Here is a 19,810-nt window from a genome sequence, read left to right on the forward strand (position 1 = left end):
AGTCGGTGGTAGAAAAAAATACTGAGATATAAAAAAATACTGACACACACACACACACACACACACACACACACACACACACACACACACACACACACACACACACACACACACACACACACACACACACACACACACACACACACACACACACACACACACACACACACACACACACACACACACACACACACACAAAAAAACTCTATACATTTGTAAAAGTTACAGAATTCAAACATTCCTGTACCTCTTATACTATAACAGTAATGACCCTCCTACATTATTTTTCAACTATAAACACTTCACCAATCCATATTGCGCCTGTCTCCTCATTCCTGACTGATGGCATTAACGGTGAAACTCGGGAGCAAGTGGGAATGTTTAAATTGCTGGAGGCAGGAGAGAGAGGCGCGCTTTGAACATTGGCGTAGAGTAATTCTGTAACGGTAATCTGTGAAGCGCAGATAGCGCATTTCGGATATGAGTGGAATATGAGAGTGATGATATCGCGGCCAGGCAGGCTCTGCAGCGCCTCTGATTATTAGCACTGATATGAATGTTGTTTGATTAGGCAAATATGGATTGCAGATGGCACGCATATGATACGGGGAGGTGCCGTCGACAACTGGTGTCTGGTCAGCGGAGGGACATGGCGGTCTGTGCCCAATCATCCGTAACTTAAATTTAACATTAGTCTTTTTCGTGTCTCACAATGTCATCAAAAAGAAAAAAAAAGCCCTGATATGCAGTGGCATAAACAAATAATAATCTTTGAAGAAAGATTTTACACGTCAAAAAAAAAACAAAGCGTTTTGTTTCTTTGCACATGAAGCGTTTTCTCTCTCCATAAATGTAGAGGAGGGAGGGAGCAGTATGGTGATATGCACAGAGAAAGCATAACTCCAAACCTCGGAAGAGCTGTAAGCTGTGATTGAGGGTCAATAGCATAGCCGGGGGCTGATTCAAATTCATGTTGGGAAAAAGCTTCATATTTTCATTTCTACGGTGCATTTGAGACAAATCGCTCAATACCTGAAAGACAAGGAAATTTAAGCAATGTGTTTTCCTCTCATTCCACAGCGGTAATTTCTCATTTGTAATCCATTTTTCTCCCACGGCTCCGTGGTCTCTGGGAGCACATATGGGCTGCGGAAAAGGGAAGACGCAGGGAGATGCATCATTTGACTCGGAAAAACAACATCTCTGAAGTGGGCCGCACACACAAAAAGAGTGTCGCTCATCTAATTGCAAATTCCAATTTTCTTGAAAAAGATGACTTCAAATATGTAAATCCTTGTTGAGGGTGCTTAGATGGATCAGATTATCTAGTCTTCCACAGCAAGGATGGAAGCCGGGCAGAGCGGCAAATCTTCTTTAAAAAGCTTTGATACAAAAAGCAAGTCCCTGCATGGCAGTCCACATTATCATTCACAAATGGAGTGGCTGCGTGAGGACCCTTTCGAAAATATAGAACATTAAGAGCAATGAGACCCATTTGCATGTTCTACCATGATTAAAAATGAGAAGAAAAAAACCCTCAGCTTTTACACTATTGATTAAGGGACAATGTTAATTAACATCACAGTTCTTACTAAATGCATTGTTTGTCTCATGTTTATTTCCTGGTCTCGTCTAGGGCTTCCATTTAAAGTCCCATTTCCAGTTAAAATATATAAAGAATGTCACAAATACCAATTCAACAGACTATCTCTGAATATACGGCATTAGTTGTAATTTTACCATTGTTGGCCAGCATGACTATACAAATAGATATCAACATGAAACTTCCCCAGTTGATTATTGACATTAAGACAAATATCTTTTGTATTACACAATTTTAGACTAGTTATGTTTAAATATGCAAATTATGTATTATCTCATTAAATATGCACAAATTTGCATTTATTTCCAGAAGAGAAATTTTAACATTGGATAAAGCCAGATTCAAAATTCTTGTTTCATTTTGTTGACATATTAGAGTCAAAGGTTTTTACAGAGGGGATTTTGGATCTCTTTTTATCACTCAATTAATCTGAAAAAACGGTCAACAGCCATAACAAATCTATGTATAAAATGTTGTATAAATCAGAATATGAATGATATAAGAACAAACCCCTCAGTAAAAAAACGTAATAATATAGTTAGGAATACAACTGGAAAGTTTGGAATACTGTATGTAAGTGCTGCTGAAGTGGAGATTTCTGGCTCAGAGCATGAGAAAAAAAAACATTTTGAGAATCACATTGTCAGAAATTAACATCAGCCAATGAGATGTCGCTTTTAGAGTTAAATGCCCCATTGCACTTTCACGATTAGTTGCTGATAAAAAAGGAAATGGCCATAATTGGATCCAACAACATTGTACATGAGAGAGAGAGCTTTCCAACGGTATATGTGATGACAGGGTGCAGACAGCGATTGCGGAGCAGCATGTTGATTTAGAACGCCAACTTTTGTTGAATTTATGAGAAATCTACAGGCCCAAATGTTGGAGGCGCGGTTCGGTACCAAATTTCGATGGGATTCATCTCGTCAACGTCAGTGAGCCAATAAGTATGCAGCATGATTGGCTGTGGTGGAAAAACACTAGTTAAAAACTCTTCTAAACACTATATAAGCATAAAATGTCTACTTTTAAATGAAACAATTCGAAACAAATAGTTTGATTATGTAATCCAAATAAAAGGTGAATTTCTCTCTATAGGCGTGCACGTTTACTATACTGCAGAGTCACGAATCAGCATTGTCATCTTCATCTTTGCAGCCAACACATGAGTATGTGCGCGAGTTTGTGTGTGTGTGCTCGCGTCTCATTGAGTATGTGCGCGAGTTTGTGCGCGAGTTTGTGTGTGTGTGTGTGTGTGTGTGCGTGTGCGCGGAGAGTTCCACGCGTCTCGTGTGTAGAGTTTACGTGTATGTGCGTAAGTGACTTTAGGTGTGTCGTTGTACATTTCATATTTATTTGTTTTAGCATTCAGCAGTATACATGTATGTGTGACTACTTCGTTAGTATATGTGTATGCAAGTGTTTCATAAGTGTGTGTGAATGAAGTTTGATTTTTGAAATTTAAGCGCTAGACGGCGCCTCATACATTTTAATACAATTTTCTTTCAGATTCATTGTTAAACTGAGTGTCTGCTGGCGCACCCCTATCCAAAAAGCACAACCAGTTTTATTAATAATGTTACCCTGAGTGAGAAGTGTTACCAGAATTTGTTTTAATTAAGGTGAAAAAATAAAAGTTTTATGTTTAATGTATTTTTGTTGATGTTGAAATGGATTTTAAAACGTATGGTATCGAAAAAAGTATCGTTAGGAACCGGTATCGAAACTGAGGTATCGAAATTGGCACCGGATCAAAAGATTTTGAACAATACCCAGCCCTAGCCGTGTCTCGCCTTAAGTCCCTTGGTTTCCTCTGTTCATTGTCGGCTATTGTTTGTGTGTTGAGCACACTGTTGGATTACACTGTTTGATCTTTTATTAAATACCTTTGGATTGGAACTTTTGACTCATCTTCATCTTTGGACTCTTTAAACTGTGACACGGGGTTGCAAAATTTACAGACCTCGACTACATTTTCTCTCCAAATAAAATGCACATCTTTTCACTGACCATTTATTTTTTAGGCCTCCTTTTTTTTTTACACCCTATTTGTGGAAAGTTCCACCTCTATATTAGACGAACTAGAAAGGAGAGCTGGATCTCATTCTTTCATGAAGACCCTTACAAACAACAGTCTTTTGTGGAATGATATGATGCCCTGGCGGGTCTTAAAAGCTCTCACGCACTCACATTAATTAGGTCAGAGATGGCTTTCACCGAGAGGCACGCGGGTCAGATCACTGAAGACATTACCGGGGTGACTATTATCAAACGAAGCACGGCAGTGAAGGAGCTGCCTGCAGAGAAAAGGAGCGAGAGCAAGGATCATTTTTTCCACTTCTAAGTGTGGATGAAACAGTCAGTGCCTCCAGCGTGGCCCTCGGTGACCTGTTCCAAACATCCACATTCCACACAGGTAATTTCCTGCTCAGTGTGAGCGAATGTGTGTGGAAAGAAAGACAAAGAAACAAAAGGGAAGAGTGAGATGGAAGGAGAGTCACAGAGAGAAGAAGACAGAGACGTGGAGAGAGAAAGTCAGGCACGAAGACCGAGATCTAAGAAAAGCCTGGTGTTGAAATGTTCCCCCTTTGGCAAAGTGACAAGCCTGTAATCAATATCGCAGCATTACAGAGGCTGACCCCTGGAGGACTGTGTGTAGTTGTGAGAGGAACCTGACAGTGATGAGAGGAGATATTACCTCTGATGTCACACGAACATGAAATTATAAATTCCTCATTGCGCTCGCTTCAGCGGAGCTCAAGCTGACAGACAGGTTCCATGCTGCTTTCGTTCACAGCTTCACAATGGAATGGGATGGTTTGCACTCCCGCTACGCGATGGCAGCTCTTGGCGGAGGCTTTAAACGCGTAGCTCGGAATCGGATGAGGATACTGGTGTAGCCGGCATCAGAGCAACGTAACAAATCATTCAGACTCATTTTGTAAAGTGTCATTTGAAAGATCCGACTCCGATGATTAGTTTACAAATTGGACATTATGACTTCTCTCATGAATGTGCTAAGGAGAGTAAGAGTGGACAAAGAGTGGAGAAATCAATGCCAAAAAACCCCCACTGATATTTTGTTTTTACCATTTACCAGAGCCATGTACTATGGTATTTAATAGGTACCCTGGGGTATTTTTTGCACAGAGAGCAAAAGTCTGTGAGAAATACACTAATGATCAGTGTTATTATTAACTGTAAAAACATAAAAAAATCGTAGAGACTAGGAGACCCCCGTGTGCCCAGAGTATGGAGCCCCAACTCGGCTTGGTTCCAGAGATACACCAGTTCAAACTTACACTTACACTCTGGTCACCCTACATTAAGAGTGTCCAGGTTACTCCTAGACTCGGGGAACGAGTAGCATAAAGCATAAAGAACAACAGGCTGAATTTGTGTCCGGTATGTTAACGTAACACATTAACAGTTATTCAGCTACACAATAGCATAAAGAACATACCTGGGAGGCTGAATAGGCTAAATTAACATAAGCCAGCGAGTCCAACAAGCAAGTTACCGGTAAGCAAGTTCACCAAGCTCCCGCGATCTCATTCCACATCACTGAATATATAACTGATACTGATATGTAAATCACACCTGACTATAAGTCGCAGGACCAGTCAAACTATGAAAAAAAGTGTGACTTATAGTCCGGAAAATACGGAATATATATGTCTGATTCTTAAGAATTTATTTATTTTATTTGGTTCTTCAACTAGACCACCTGGATGATGCGACGGCAGCCATATTGCGCCAGAACGCCCACCACACACCAGCTTACTGGTGGGGAGGAGAAAGTGATGAAGCCAATTAGTATATGGGGATGATTAGGAGGCCATGATGGACAGAGGCCAAGGGGCAAATTTGGCCAGGATGCCGGGTTTACACCCGTACTCTTTTTCGAAGGACATCCTGGGAGTCAGGACCTCGGTTTAACGTCTCATCCGAAGGACGGTGCTCTTTGACAGTATAGTGTCCCCTTCACTATACTGGGGTGTTAGGACCCACACAGACCACAGGGTGATCGCCCCCTGCTGGCCACACTAACACCTCTTCCAGCAGCAACCTGGTTTTCTCAGGCGTCTCCCATCCAGGTAGTAACCAGGCTCAGCCCTGCTTAGCTTCAGTGGGCAACCAGTCTTGGACTACAGGGTGACATGGCTGCTGAATAGGAGGAGGAACCTAGACAAGAAGGAACTGTACATGTAAACAAAACAACCAATGCAACTAAAGTAATTAACAAAATATTATTTTAAATGTACACTACAAAAATTGACATGGCCAATACAACACATGAGCTTCTGGGAATGCATTTCAGCTGTTTTTTTTTTTGTTTTTTTTGTTTTTTTACCAAACTGTTTTCTTAGTTTGGGTGTTTTTAAATATACCCATGGGAAAGCTTTTGACCAACAACTCCTTTCTGATTGATCAAAATGAACTGGACTTCAAATCATAGAAAACACCACCTCAGATGTGCAAGACAACTTCTGCTCTCATCAGCTTTATTCTAGTGTACAGTATCTGTGTATCAAATAAGTACAGCTGTTTCTATTCATTAAAATGCTTCTAGATGACTTATTTCCCTTTTGACATTCAGTTTCTGACACGATTTACACCATATTTCTTGCAGGCATATGAGACACTTACTAGTATGCAAGAGAGTCAGACACAAAACACAGCCTTTTGTTCTCATGTTTGTAGATGTGTGAGAGCGATAGGAGCATTTGAAACAGAAGCAGTACCACAAGAGAAAAAGAGAGAGAGAGAGAGAGATCGCTGATTCAGCTATATGAATAATGCATAAATGTCATTATCAGTGGAGTTGATTCAAGAGCTTAGCGTATTTACTCATTCACTGGATTCAAGGCCAGTTATCGAAGCCTCTCTCTGTGTGTGTGTGTGTGTGTGTGTGTGTGTGTGTGTGTGTGTGTGTGTGTGTGTGTGTGTGTGTGTGCGTGTGATAGAGAGATGAAGACCAACGGAGACTTCAGCTGACAATTATTGTTAGGCATAAACAGCACTAACACACACTGTTAACCCTTAAAAGTGATGTTATGGGGTACTGAGTGAACAATTATCATCTGCATTAATTCATTTGTGCATTGACTCAGTTTGTATTTTCATTCTCTTTAGCTAACCTCATTCATCCCATACCATCGGAGTGACCAAATATTCAATCTGAAAAAGTAACACGAAAAAAGAGCAGGGATAATGGTAATGCTTAACATCAACATTACTGTCATTCACAGTGGACTTACAATTGCCACATCAAATTCAGCAAGCATGCATTAAATTGGTCAAAAATGGCAGCACAATCATGTATGATGTTAAAAGATCTCGGTTTCAAATAAATGGCCTTCTTTTGAACATTCTATTTATCAAAGACTCATGAAAAAAAATCAGCATATTAAAATGATTTCTGAAGGATCATGTGACACTGAAGACTGGAGTAATGATGCTGAAAATATATTAAAGGGGTGAATAAAATTTTCCTTGAGCTTTTGACATATACCAATAAGAGGTCATCATACTATAAGAATATCCTGAAAGTTTCAGAACTGAAAACTTCCTTGTTAGTCCAATAAAAGCTTTTATTGACACCAGGCACAGCGAACGACAGGTTTTTCGATCTATGAAGTCAAAGTGTATCAAACACCCCCTCCGCAGAAGAAGATCAAAGCCTACGTCAACACTGCCTGTTTAGCCCCGCCCAGGCGCCCACCGACTCACGCACAGCTAAATAACATAGTCCTACAAGGTGATCATTGCTAAACCGAATCGAGCTACCAATAAACATGCCGTTTATAAAATATTGTGCAGTGCCTGGTTGTGGAAGAAGACAGTCGCTACTTAAGCTTCCTTCGGATTCCAAAATTAGGAATGCATAGTTAAACTTTAATAAATCAGTAAATCAGTCACAATTTCCAAATTCGACACAGGCTTTGCAAACAGACTTTTACGTCATGGATCTGCCAGCAACGCTATAAACAAGTAACCATGTGTTTATTCTAATGCCTGATCTGCGATGATTTCTGATGCAAGTTCAGATAGATGATCAGTGACTAAACGATCAACTTCACATTGACTTGTCATTTTTTTTCACGTGTCTCTTAGTAGGATGAAAATAATCGTATTTAAATTGCGATTAAATTATATGTAGAAGCGATCAAAGAATGCTCCCTTTCCAAATCGCCCAAGCAGTGAATCACAAAACGCGAGTTTATCTGGACACTTGCCAAAACTCGTTATGAAATCAATGACGCTGTTACACTGCACAACGAAGCTCTTACTGTATTTACATCGTGTTTGCATTGTTATTTGGTGAAAGCATTTGTGAGAGTGCAGAAATTTTGCAACGTTGCAATGATAAGATCTTTTCATTCACTCGATCAACAGACTGTATGTCATGCTCAGTGCTCATCACTGCAACCTTTTTATGTGATGGGATAGATTTAAATATAATGCTTTAAACAATACTTTTCATGATCCGTTAATCTCGATAGCTGTAATAAAAACTTAGTAAAAGTTTTCGAGAGTGTTCCACATGTAATACTAGCTATTTCATATGCAAGCATGTCAGCCAATCACAGCAGTGGGAGTTTACACTGAAGCCTAACAACAGACACGCCCCTTAAAACAGAGCGTTCAAATCAGATGCTCAAATCAGGCTGGGAAAAATGCCTTTTATTTCTATTTTATTTTTTATGTAAAAATCATACTAACATTATAAGGGCACCCCAGGCACCATTATAAAATAATAAAACAATCCAGTTCATGACCCATTTAAAATAAAAATGTATTCAATTAGAAAGCTGCTATTTTAAAATCGAATAATACTGTGATTGTAATAATAATGCACTTTTCAAAAGACTTTTCAGAACCATACAAAAACAATTGTCCAGTCAGCAAATGTTTAAACAGTACACTGTATAAGCATTAGAATGATCTCAGCTCTAGGTTTACTTTTTAACAATAATAATAATTTAATTTTGAATAATCAAATTATTCTAGATTTTTTGCAATTTAGCAAAAATACAAACATATTTATTAACTTTATAAATGAAGTTGTCTTAAAAACACAATTTTAAAATTCTCTTATATTATTAGTATTAGTAAATTGTGTAATAAATATTACAAATACGGTATAGGCAAAAATAGTAGAGGTAGAGGTAACACCATCATAGGTTTGATTGAATCTGAATGCATGAAACAATAAAACGTATATACCTTGAATGCTTTGGGGAAAAGTCTGCCGAATGTACAATTAATCCTGCAGATCTCTACGCTTCAAATAAGTTACACTTGCTAATACAGATTGGCTAGAGTAACAGTCTACAGAGAAGAACAAACATTGTTTTGTTCTTGCACGTACAGATAAACTAACATTAAAAGCCACAAAGTGTATATTCAGGATTCTGGGGGCCAGACGGCCATTTAAACACATACGGCACTATGACGGCCACGGCCTAATGTACATCCCTTTATATGCCATTATGAATACTTACAGACGTAGCAAAAATATATTAACACCTTTTACAATGACGTACTTTCTTGTTCCTTGAATACTATTTGAAAGATATCTTTTAAGTAAGGTGCACAGTGATGCGTGACTTTTGAAGGACACTCTTTAAGAATCACTGTGTAACAGAGTCAGGGGTGTGCCAACTGCCACAAAGAGGCCTCAAAGATGTTACCAGCAGTAGCAGCACCACTGCTCTGGATGTACCGGCAGATGGAGGCGTAAAAATGAAGTGACGTGATGATGAGGTCAAAAGTTCAGTGTTTAATCCAACAAGTGCATCTGGTATTTACAGTGAAAATCCAAAAAAGAAAAATAAACAAATAAAAATAAAATAAACTGTTCAAAGTTATCTGCACAACTCTGGCTATGCCAATAAATTGACCCAAAACAGAGCAATAACTTATCCAACCACTCACTCTACGAGCCTCCAACAACACTGAGGTGCCTTCTTAAAAAGGCTAAACCCCTCCTATCTGGACCAAACCATTTGGTAATTAAAGATAATAAAGAAATTTAAACAAGAGCAAACTAAATAGATTTAACAGTAACAAAGATATAAACTGTTAGAATAATACCAAAATATATAAACATTGAAAACAAAACCAACTCAAATAATTATTAACGTTAAACAATGTTTAACAAAGAATCAAACAGAACCCCAATCTCCCCCTCACACATGAGAAAAATTAACTGTACCTACTATTGGCGGGAAAGAGGTATTCAAAAATGGTGGCAGTTACAGTGACCGGGTTTTGTCTGTTTGGTGAAGTAAAATGTTCCAGTACGTAAGTATGACAATTTATTATTATGCAAGTGGTTAATTGAAAATAAATAAACATTTAACATGGTTACCGGTCTTGTTTGAGTTCTTAATACACAAATCAACAAAGAGAAATGAATAACTCAGTAAACGTTAAACTAAAGAAAAAGGACATGGAGAGGACAGGTACAACACGCAACAATACACAATCAGTGACACACATATATCTGCGTTAACTGATGTTAAAATATGCACAAAACAGATAGTGTGTTAGGATGTTAGTGTGAAAAGTATGCATGTATGTATGTTCTCAGTCCACTGTGATTATAAGAGGCTTCTCCAAAATAAGAGTCTCTAGTCACAGAGCCTCACTGTGACACACTGCAATGTTCTGACTCTAGCGTACCTTACATTGAAATGAAAGTGGCCTACCTACTAGCAACTCCGACCTCCTTCCTTTAATAGACGCTTGTATGAATCTGGAAAGCAAAGAGAGAAATAAAATAATAATTGGAAAAAAGAAATCAATTATGTGTAGTACAGCAACATTCAATCAAGGCTAAGCACGTTCAAGAACTCTTCAGTTTATACCACGCGGATGCTGTATTTATAGTGTTATTTGTGAGATAAGACATCTTTGATGGGATTTTAATAGCAGAGGAGTGTGTCATTGAACATAATGTTGTTATTTAAGGTCATCAGACGACATAAAAATCCTTAAACATACTAAAACTCATGTATTTATAGCATAAATATGATCACACAGCACATATACGTATAGAGTAGTAACATTATCGGTTGTTAAGGTAGATGCACAAAATTCGATGTCAAGTACTGCAGATTTTAGGTATTTTAAATGATTTGTGACAACACAAGGTAAATTACAAACACATATGCAAATGAGTGGATGCATTAGTCTTCCTCAAAGACTCTACAAAGACTTTTTAAAGGCACTAGAAAGGTCCTCTCTACAAAAGCAGGCAGTCAGTTCTCACAATGCTACAAAAACACTCAGAATTCAGCATGCGCTGTCATCTTCACCGATTCACAGTCTTGACAGAAGCGCAAAGAGAAGGAATATGGCGGGATGAAGAAGAGCAGGATGAAAAAGAATAGCGCAGTTAACATTAAAGTGGAAGCAGACAGACTCAAGACGAGCTGGGATGTAAAAGACAATGGGAATGATTCGAATGGACAGATGGAGTCCTTTAAAACATCTGAGCTCATGTATTGTTTAGCACAATTAATTTATAACGCACATTTTTGTGGACTTCAGCAAACAGGGAAAAATGTCAGGTGAGAACATCTCGCCATTGAAAAGTAACCAAGATTTTATCAATTCAGGTGTGTGACCTATAGGGTGAGAATAAGAATAGGATGCAATACACAACAAGCATTAATAAAAAACACACACACACACACATATATACATATATATATAATATATATATATATATATATATATATATATATATATATATATACTGTATATAAAATTATAATCATCACGCGAGATGAATGACCGTGGCCGATGGCGAGGTCGCATTCGTGTAGAAGAGAGGAAATGGAACGGTCACCAATCTGCTGAACCCATGTTCGGCGTGGGCGACCAGGTGGTCTTTTCCAACCATTAGGAGCGCGTCTCTCAGTATGACGGGCACCATGGGCAGGAGTATGACCTCCCAGCTGGACCACATACCCGTACGGAGCAGGGCGAAGACGAGTGATTACGTCGATAATTTTTGGCAGGCCGGTATACAAGTTGACAACAGCCGCATTTGTTATAAGGTCAAACCAGCGAATACACAGGATTTGATGCTGGCAGTGCATGTGAAATGACTGTAATCTTTTGCCATCTTGCGATTAAGGAGTCCAAGTCTCGGAACCGTACAGGAGGATTGGCAGCACACGTGGAATTGAACCGGAGTTTTGTTCTAAGCTGAATCCTCTGCTGATGCCAAAGGGTCTGAAAAGACCCTATATAAATATAAAAAGACGATATATATATTTGTGTGACTTCTAACCAGCGTTAATCTTAACCTGACGTCTCATTAAAACTGTCACCTCAGATGCAAACTCGCTCGCATCTCCATCCCTTCTTTCTGAGAGCCTGACCTCGATTTCTGAATCTGTAGCTCTCACTTTTCCAACTCTGTGAAGCCCAGTGTTTGATCATTTGGGAACTCGTGTCTCGCTGTCTCCTAATCTAATCCTATTAAACTTCCAGGTGCCTTTTTGTCCCTCTACGGATCCTGTCCTTCTCTTTCACTCTCTTTAGTGTCACTAATTGAGAAATGGCTGCTAGCATCGCCTAGGCAAGGGGATGTTAGTCTTATATATAGACTATATGGACAGTAGATATGGAAGGATTGGGACACACCTCTTAATTATTGAATTCAGGTGTTTCCATCAAACCCATTGGCACAGGCGTATAAAATCAAACATATAGCCATGCAGTCTGCATTTACAAACATTTGTGAAACAAATGGGTCGTTATGAAGAGCTCAATGATTTCAAGTCCGGTACTGTGATAGGATGGCTTTGCAACAAGTCAGTTCAGGAAATGTCCTCCGTGTTAGATATTCCATGGTAAACTGTCAGTGGTATTATTGGAAAGTATAAAGAGGGTCGCACACCGGAGAAGCGCAGCGCCGCATTGCGTCTTTAAAATCCGAACACATTATTTTCTATGAGAGTACACAAACAGGTAGAGTCTGTTAAAAATCCTGCCGTACCACAGAGCACCATTAACATAGTTTAATATTAATTTTACATTATATTGGTCTCAAATCTTTGTTAATGTACATACTGACTTCACCCTGTGCTGCAAGATGTATTTAGTTTTACATTCATTAACAGAAATCAGCTGTGTGGATGAAGATTGCTGATGTTATTGGATTTTCAGGTGAGATTCTCAATTAATTCAGTTAACGTACACCCTGAGGTAAAGTGCTCAGACTGGAGACTCAGCAACGATTGCATTTAATTGTACAGTACAATCATAACATAATACATTATCTTAAGTTTCATAATGTCCTTAAACATAATATCGCTGGCCACAAACTGAGAATGTGCACTTCCGATGTGTGATCCCTCGAGTTGTCCTAGAAGTGACAAAATAAGTCGCCAATGCTCTGCTGATTTCATAGAGTTCCAAACTTCCACCAAAAAACTGTGCGGCGGGAACTTCATGGAATAAGTATCCTTGGCCGTGCAGCTGCATGCAAACAATAGCAAGTATAATGCAAAACGTCTCTGAACTCTCAAGCAGAGGCAAAAACATTCAGATAAATACACATTAATATATACAGTATATGTAAAGAAAATAGGGTTTCAGGCTAGTGGTGGCTTGGTTCAGGCTTGGTTCTCATGTGGCCCATGTAAATTCAAATCCAGCTATTTTTTTTCTCAATCATGTTCCAGCCTCTTCTCCCCATCATATCATGTAATTTATCTACTATCTGTATCATTAAAATATGAGACAAAAGTCCAAAACGCATAATTAAAAACTTGACCTGTAATGATTTAAAATGGAACCAAAAGACTGAAAGCTCTCTTTCACTTCTGCAGTGTCCCTTAATCAAGATGGAGCGTTCTAGACCTTCAGTACGCTTGCCTAGGGGATGCTAGCGGCCATTTCTCAATTAGTGACACTAAAGAGAGTGAAAGAGAAGAAGGACAGGGTCCGTAGAGGGACAAAAAGGCACCTGGAAGTTTAATAGGATTAGATTAGGAGACAGCGAGACACGAGTTCCCAAATGATCAAACGCTGGGCTTCACAGAGTTGGAAAAGTGAGAGCTACAGATTCAGAAATCGAGGTCAGGCTCTCAGAAAGAAGGGATGGAGATGCGAGCGAGTTTGCATCTGAGGTGACAGTTTTAATGAGACGTCTGGTTAGGAGAAACCTCTGTAGCAGAGCTGAAAGGTAGAGCGCACTCAATCCCAATGGTGACACAAGTAGATTATTAAAATCTCAATGAGCCCTGGTGGAGTAAAAAATAAATAAATTAGGAAACACTGCAATTATCATTGTTCATTTTGTTTAACAATGTATTGTATTCCCTGATACCAACCACAACACAGTGTTCAAATTGTAAGCACTGCAAATGGTAAATTGCACCTTCCTAAAACCAGGATGTTTCTAGTTCAGCAGTTTCTTTTTAAATTGTTATCTATGAATTAAAAATTAACAGAAAGTCCCAGTTTGTTCATGGAAATCGCAAGCAATTAATATGAATGATAATGCGACTAGAAGCTATTATAGCAAGAAGAGCCCTCCATGGTCAAGTAAAACACAACACGATTGTGACGATAACCTGTACAATCTGCTGCTGTGGAGGTAAGCAATGAAAGTCACAAAAGGCTTTCAAAAGTTTTCAAAAGATCAAGGAAAGTGTGATTGCTTAAGATATGGAACTACTGTTAAATAGACAAATTACTAGTCTCACTCTTGAAAAATGCATAGAAAACATGTATCAGATAAAAGTACAAAATAATGCACTGGAAAAAAAGGATTTCTAAAAGATGCATTTATGGCATTGAACCTTTCATCTTTTCACGTGCTGGAACATTGCATACTGACAAGAAATACGTCCACTTACAATGCAAAATAAAATCCAGCCCTTATAACCACTTGGCCAGCCACTCATGTACATCCACTCTATTTTTACATTCTGATGGTATTTTCTCTCACCTCTGGATTTGCATTTATGACTTAATTATGTGGGAGAAGCACTTTTATGACAGCCACCCATTGCAGGACTAAAAATATGTATTGTGACACCGTGACATCTTGAATGCAGATTCCAAGTCTGTTTGACATTATTCTCAAATGCTTTTTAAAGCCGAAAGATGTACAGCTCAAATTAGAATTAATGGGACATGCATATTAATAGAAAATAAGTGACACTTGCAGATAAAACGACTTCAAATTCTCCTAATATTTCCAAAAATCTGTAAGAATCACCATGAACGGGGCACTGAGTACCAACAGCACACAGGCTCCGTTCCAAACCTGCCGACAGCAGATTTTAGCCATCACATGTGCATTCCCAATGTGGATGCTGTTCTAAAACAGTATCCAACCAAATTCTGCTACCGTAAAGCGTTGTTTTAGGCCAGCTTCTAAAGGCAGCATCACATTTAACCTTCACGAATAAAGCAATCTCTGAATACATTGCGAGTCGACAAATCCTAACCCTATATAGTGAGCTTTATAGGTGTCATGGGGCACTCTTGAGGCAAAAACAATTAAATTAAATGTTGCGCAAGATACCTCGGCATAAAAATGTAGGGAAAGTGATATTAACCAGGATTTTGAATTAGTACTAGAAATTAGTAAATAAATAGTTTTGTGCCTTGTTGAAAAATGTTTTTCATCAGATTTCTACACTCTACCTGTCACGGATACAACGGAAGCAGACAGGTGGTAAGTTGAATAGAAGTTTATTGAACAAGGTGCAACAGATCCGGGATGCAATGGTGAGTAGATACTTTGAAGTTAGAGTTCACAAAGACTTAACTGAATGGTAAACAATGTCTCTTGGTTGTAGATGCTGGCGAAAGGGTTCACGAGGGTTCTCAATGGAAGGCAGACGGATGGTTGAAGACAGCAGATGGGAGACACCGAACACGACAGGTAAGTAGAATCTCTGCGGTGAGTAGCGTGGATGAGTCTGTATGTCAGTGGTGTTTGACGAGACCAGACAATGACTGGTGAGTGAGAGTGGTGTATAAAGGGTGTGACTGATGAAGAGGCCAGGTGAAGGTGATTAGAACTCAGGGGAAAGTGAACGAGTGGGTGGAGCGAGTGATGATGAGGATGGAGTGAGTGATGATGAGGGCGTGGCTGTGACACTACCATTGGGGTCAGTAAGATTTTTGTAATGTTCTTATTCTCAAAAAGGCTATAATTATTTGATTAAAAAAATACAGTAAACATGGTTATATTGTGAAATATAATTACAATTAAAAAAAAATTCATGTATTTAATGTCTATTTTTTATAGATATTTTCAAACATAATTTATTTCTGTGATGGCAAAGCTGAATTTTCAGCATCATTACTCCAGTCTTTAGTCATCCTATGAATAGAAATCATTATATTATGCTGATTTGTTGGTCAAGAAAGATTTCGTAGTATTATCAATGATAAAAAAAAAGTTGTTTTGCTAAATATTTTTATGTAAACAGATTTTTTTTCCAGAATTATTTGATGAGCGTGTTTAAGAGGACAGCATTTATTTGAAATCTGTCAAATGTCTTTACTGTCACTTTTGATCAATTCAATTGTTAAAGTTTATCTTTAATGTTATCAAACAGAACTCAATTATTCCTCAAACATGTAGAGAGCAGTGTTGAGGAAAGTTACTTTTAAAAGTAATGTTACAATATTGCGTTGCTACCTAAAACTATTTGCATTACTTTTTTATGTAAAGTAATGTGTTACATAAAGTAATGTGTATTTTTTCTCACCTAGGGCTTGCTTGTTTGTTTTTTAACAACAGAAAATAACAAAAGTTATATTTTTGGCAAATGTAAAGGCCATTTCATGCCTAATGTGAAATGAATAAGCCTCAGGCTGAGGGAAATTTAAATTCACACCTGTACAGTAGAGATGCACCGATTACAATTTTCTAGGCCGATTCCGATTTTTCATTGAGTTTGACCTGCCGATGCCGATTTTAGCTGATTTCTTATTAATTTCTTTTTTTTTTCTATATATATATTTTTTATAAAACATCATACACTTTTATCCAAACTGAATAATAAAAACAAGTTTAAATGGGTAAATTTTCTTTAAATATTTTTGAGTCTTCATTTTCTTTTCTGACATAGCCTACACCAGTTTTTGTTAAAACACACTGGAAATGCAAATTCTGTGCATTTTGGGCACTTTTTGTGTGAAATCATATTTATTTTGTCCATCAAAAGTGTGCTTTCACTTTAATTGAGTGTGAGCAGCGCAACAAAAATAGACTAGACGCCGAAACCCGCGCTTCACTGCTGCTCACGCGCTGAAAATATGAAAAATATTTTTTCATATTTTATGAAAAAATATGCACTGCTCACGCTTGCGGTGTTTTCTTTACGCACGAGGTTTTCTATATGTGTGTTACGTGTGCACGTGTGATGCTGATGTTGCGCGATGTTACTCATGCGGCGCCCGAGTGCATTTGACCGGCATATGTCAGACTGACTTGCCGGTCGCCGATCATGGCTGATCACGTGAAAATCGTCCAATTCCGGCCACCAGCCGATCAATCGGTGCATCTCTACTGTACAGTAGAGGGCGCAGCTCAAACAAATCGTTCAGCTGTGCTGCCATTCTGGATCGCAGAATAATAGACCGCAAGAGAAGAAAGTTTAACACTTACTTCAGCAATAAATACAAATAAACACTTATGTGATGTGTATCTGAAATATTTTTTGCTTATTAGACTTGTTGAACTAGATCAGCAAAGGTCAGCAGCAAAGACTGGTTAAAACATAAAATACATAACTTGAGTTACTTGTAATGCATCAGGAGTAGAGTACCTATATTCACCTGTTAAAAAAGTGAATTCAGACATTAACTGAGGGGCGGTATGGAATGAACACTCAATCGTAGGTGTGAGAGACTGAACCTGATCTTCCTTTTAACTCACACCACTTCCCTTCACACCAGCATGGATTCGGGTCATGCTCAAAACAGACCCGTGGGCCAGACTGCCATCACAGGAGAATAGAGAACAATCTCACTCAGTAATAGTGTCACCCTGCCTGCCCCAAGGGTGGCCATCTTAACTGCACCTCTCCTCACCAAACCCGAACAATGTGAACCACAATCATTGCATACACATACACACAGAGAGAAAGAGAAAGACTCATATAAAAGAGATTTCCATTCTAATCTCCTATAGAAGCCCACGGGAGCAGCAGTCGGAAGGGTTTTCCTTGGCTCTCTTTCAGGATTCATGCGTTTCTGTGATTTATGGATATTACTTAGAATACAAGCAATTTTAGAAGTAGTGCAGGAGAGGACAAATATCGGTCCGTGCCAATGGTGTTAAGTTTCTTTTCTTAATCTTTATTGATCCGAAATTCCAGCCCTTCAGATTTTATAGACAGCACCAAATCTTCTGGGTTTGCTCTGAGGCTCAGGTGAGAGACAGGACAAAGAAAAGAAAAGAAAAACGCCAAGAGATTTAGAAGGCGATATTGAAATATGAGATAAATAAAATATATATTTCAGCACTTTATGGCCATATTGATCCATTTCATAATACAATGCATCTGCAATATTCCTAAAACATAGTAAAAACAAATTAGGAGTTAGGCTTTAGTGTAGAGATTCACTCCAAAAGGTGATTTAAACTTACTTTTGACCGAAGCTGCTTCAAATTCTAAATGACTCAGACCAGAAATCTCTTGAACGCGCTTTATCACACAGCAGTTGAGGAGGCATATGCGTTTCTTAAATGCATTCCTCAGTATCGATTCACACCTCTCTCATTGTCTTCACTGTGACATTAGCCTCACCTCTGAAAAATCTCCGAAAAAGAAAACCGTAGGGTAGTCAGACAGATAGACGGACAGAGAAAGGTCAGACAGAGAGAGAAAACAGGATGACAGAGAGGGAGGTAGAAGGGTGGAAGAAAAGTACTTCACTTCTAGTCGGATTTGTGTGCAGATCTGAAGCTGAGCCAGAGGAAATCTGTGTAAAATTATGCTAATCCGTCTATATAATATGCAGGGAGCTGCTACAAAACAGTTTGATTTTTTCCATAGAAGAGGAGGGGATTTATCTCACAAAAGGAGGCGGGTTACACCGGTGCTTAAAAAAAATAATGTAACGGAATGATAAGGAGATGCAGGATGTAGGTGTTGTGAAGATTGAGATTTGTTGGACATGTGAACAGACCAGGCAGGACAGCGTGACGCTTAAACTGAAATCACAAAACCAAAAGACAAACTGAAGTCTTTGAGCAATCAGACGTCTTGCCGAATCAGTTGAACAGGCACAAACACACCCATGCATGCTCAAACTCTAGGACAAGCACTGTGGAACACTACAAAAATAAACTTACAACACTATGAATCTGGTCATATTCAGACGCTTACCACAACGAATACAATTTATATTGCAGCTCAATGTGGCCAATTTGCATTTCAAAGACGACACTTTTCTATATTTATCTAATTTCGCAGTATCAGTAACTGACAGAGAAAAAAACCTTCTTGATGACTCATTTGTATTTATGTCAAATCCAGATGAGGCATTTAACTAAGGTAATTTGTAATGTGGAATTTAACTATTGAAGCTCAGGCATGAATTCACCTACTCTATGAGCAAACTGTCATTTTACGAGCATTAATGAGTGGACCACACAACCACTGCCTTAAATAGGCTCTTGTAATTTACTATAAGAGCAATCTAAGAATATATATATAAAAAAATGTTTTATACAAAACTCTTAGAGAAATTTAGAGTCTTTGTAGTAAAAAAGACTACAGTAAAACAACTTTCTATAGATGTTACCTCAGAATATATGGTGAAAAAAAGTAAATTGTTCAACATCCCATTACAGTACCGTATATGTAATGTTGCTTTGTAAATACTGTCAAATGTGTGGGAAGTTCCTGTGGCACATTATTATTTTTAATTGAAATAGTTTTGTTTCTTAGGGTGTTTTCTGTTATATTTTATGTTATTTAGTTAATGTTTATTGCATTATTTTAGAGTCATGTGTGTTTTGTCTCTGTATGAATTACCCTGTGCACCATCTATATGCAACATAATGCGAGTACCTGTGATGTTTTTATGGACAGACCAATTATTTCCGTTTTAGTAGTACATGTAGTTTGGTATATTAACATTACATCACTTAATGTAATATTTATAGTTATAAGATAAATAAACAGGCACTAATATGGCATC

The 19,810-nt window shown here is 38.3% G+C and overlaps 1 long non-coding RNA gene across 2 annotated transcripts in view; it reads right to left on the reverse strand.

Annotated features, from left to right (window-relative positions):
- The window catches only part of LOC306999994, a 120,701-nt gene that overhangs the window by 43,245 nt on the left and 57,646 nt on the right, over positions 1-19,810 (reverse strand). The window contains exon 3 of one of the 2 annotated variants that reach the window (XR_013797949.1): positions 10,324-10,370. The exons of the other annotated variant lie outside the window; for it this stretch is intronic. This is a non-coding gene — a long non-coding RNA (uncharacterized lncRNA). The remainder of the gene's footprint in view (positions 1-10,323; positions 10,371-19,810) is intronic. 2 annotated transcript variants of the gene reach the window in all.

The sequence above is a fragment of the Phoxinus phoxinus genome, assembly GCF_949152265.1.
Source record: "Phoxinus phoxinus genome assembly, chromosome: 6".
Classification (NCBI taxonomy): Eukaryota; Metazoa; Chordata; class Actinopteri; order Cypriniformes; family Leuciscidae; genus Phoxinus; species Phoxinus phoxinus.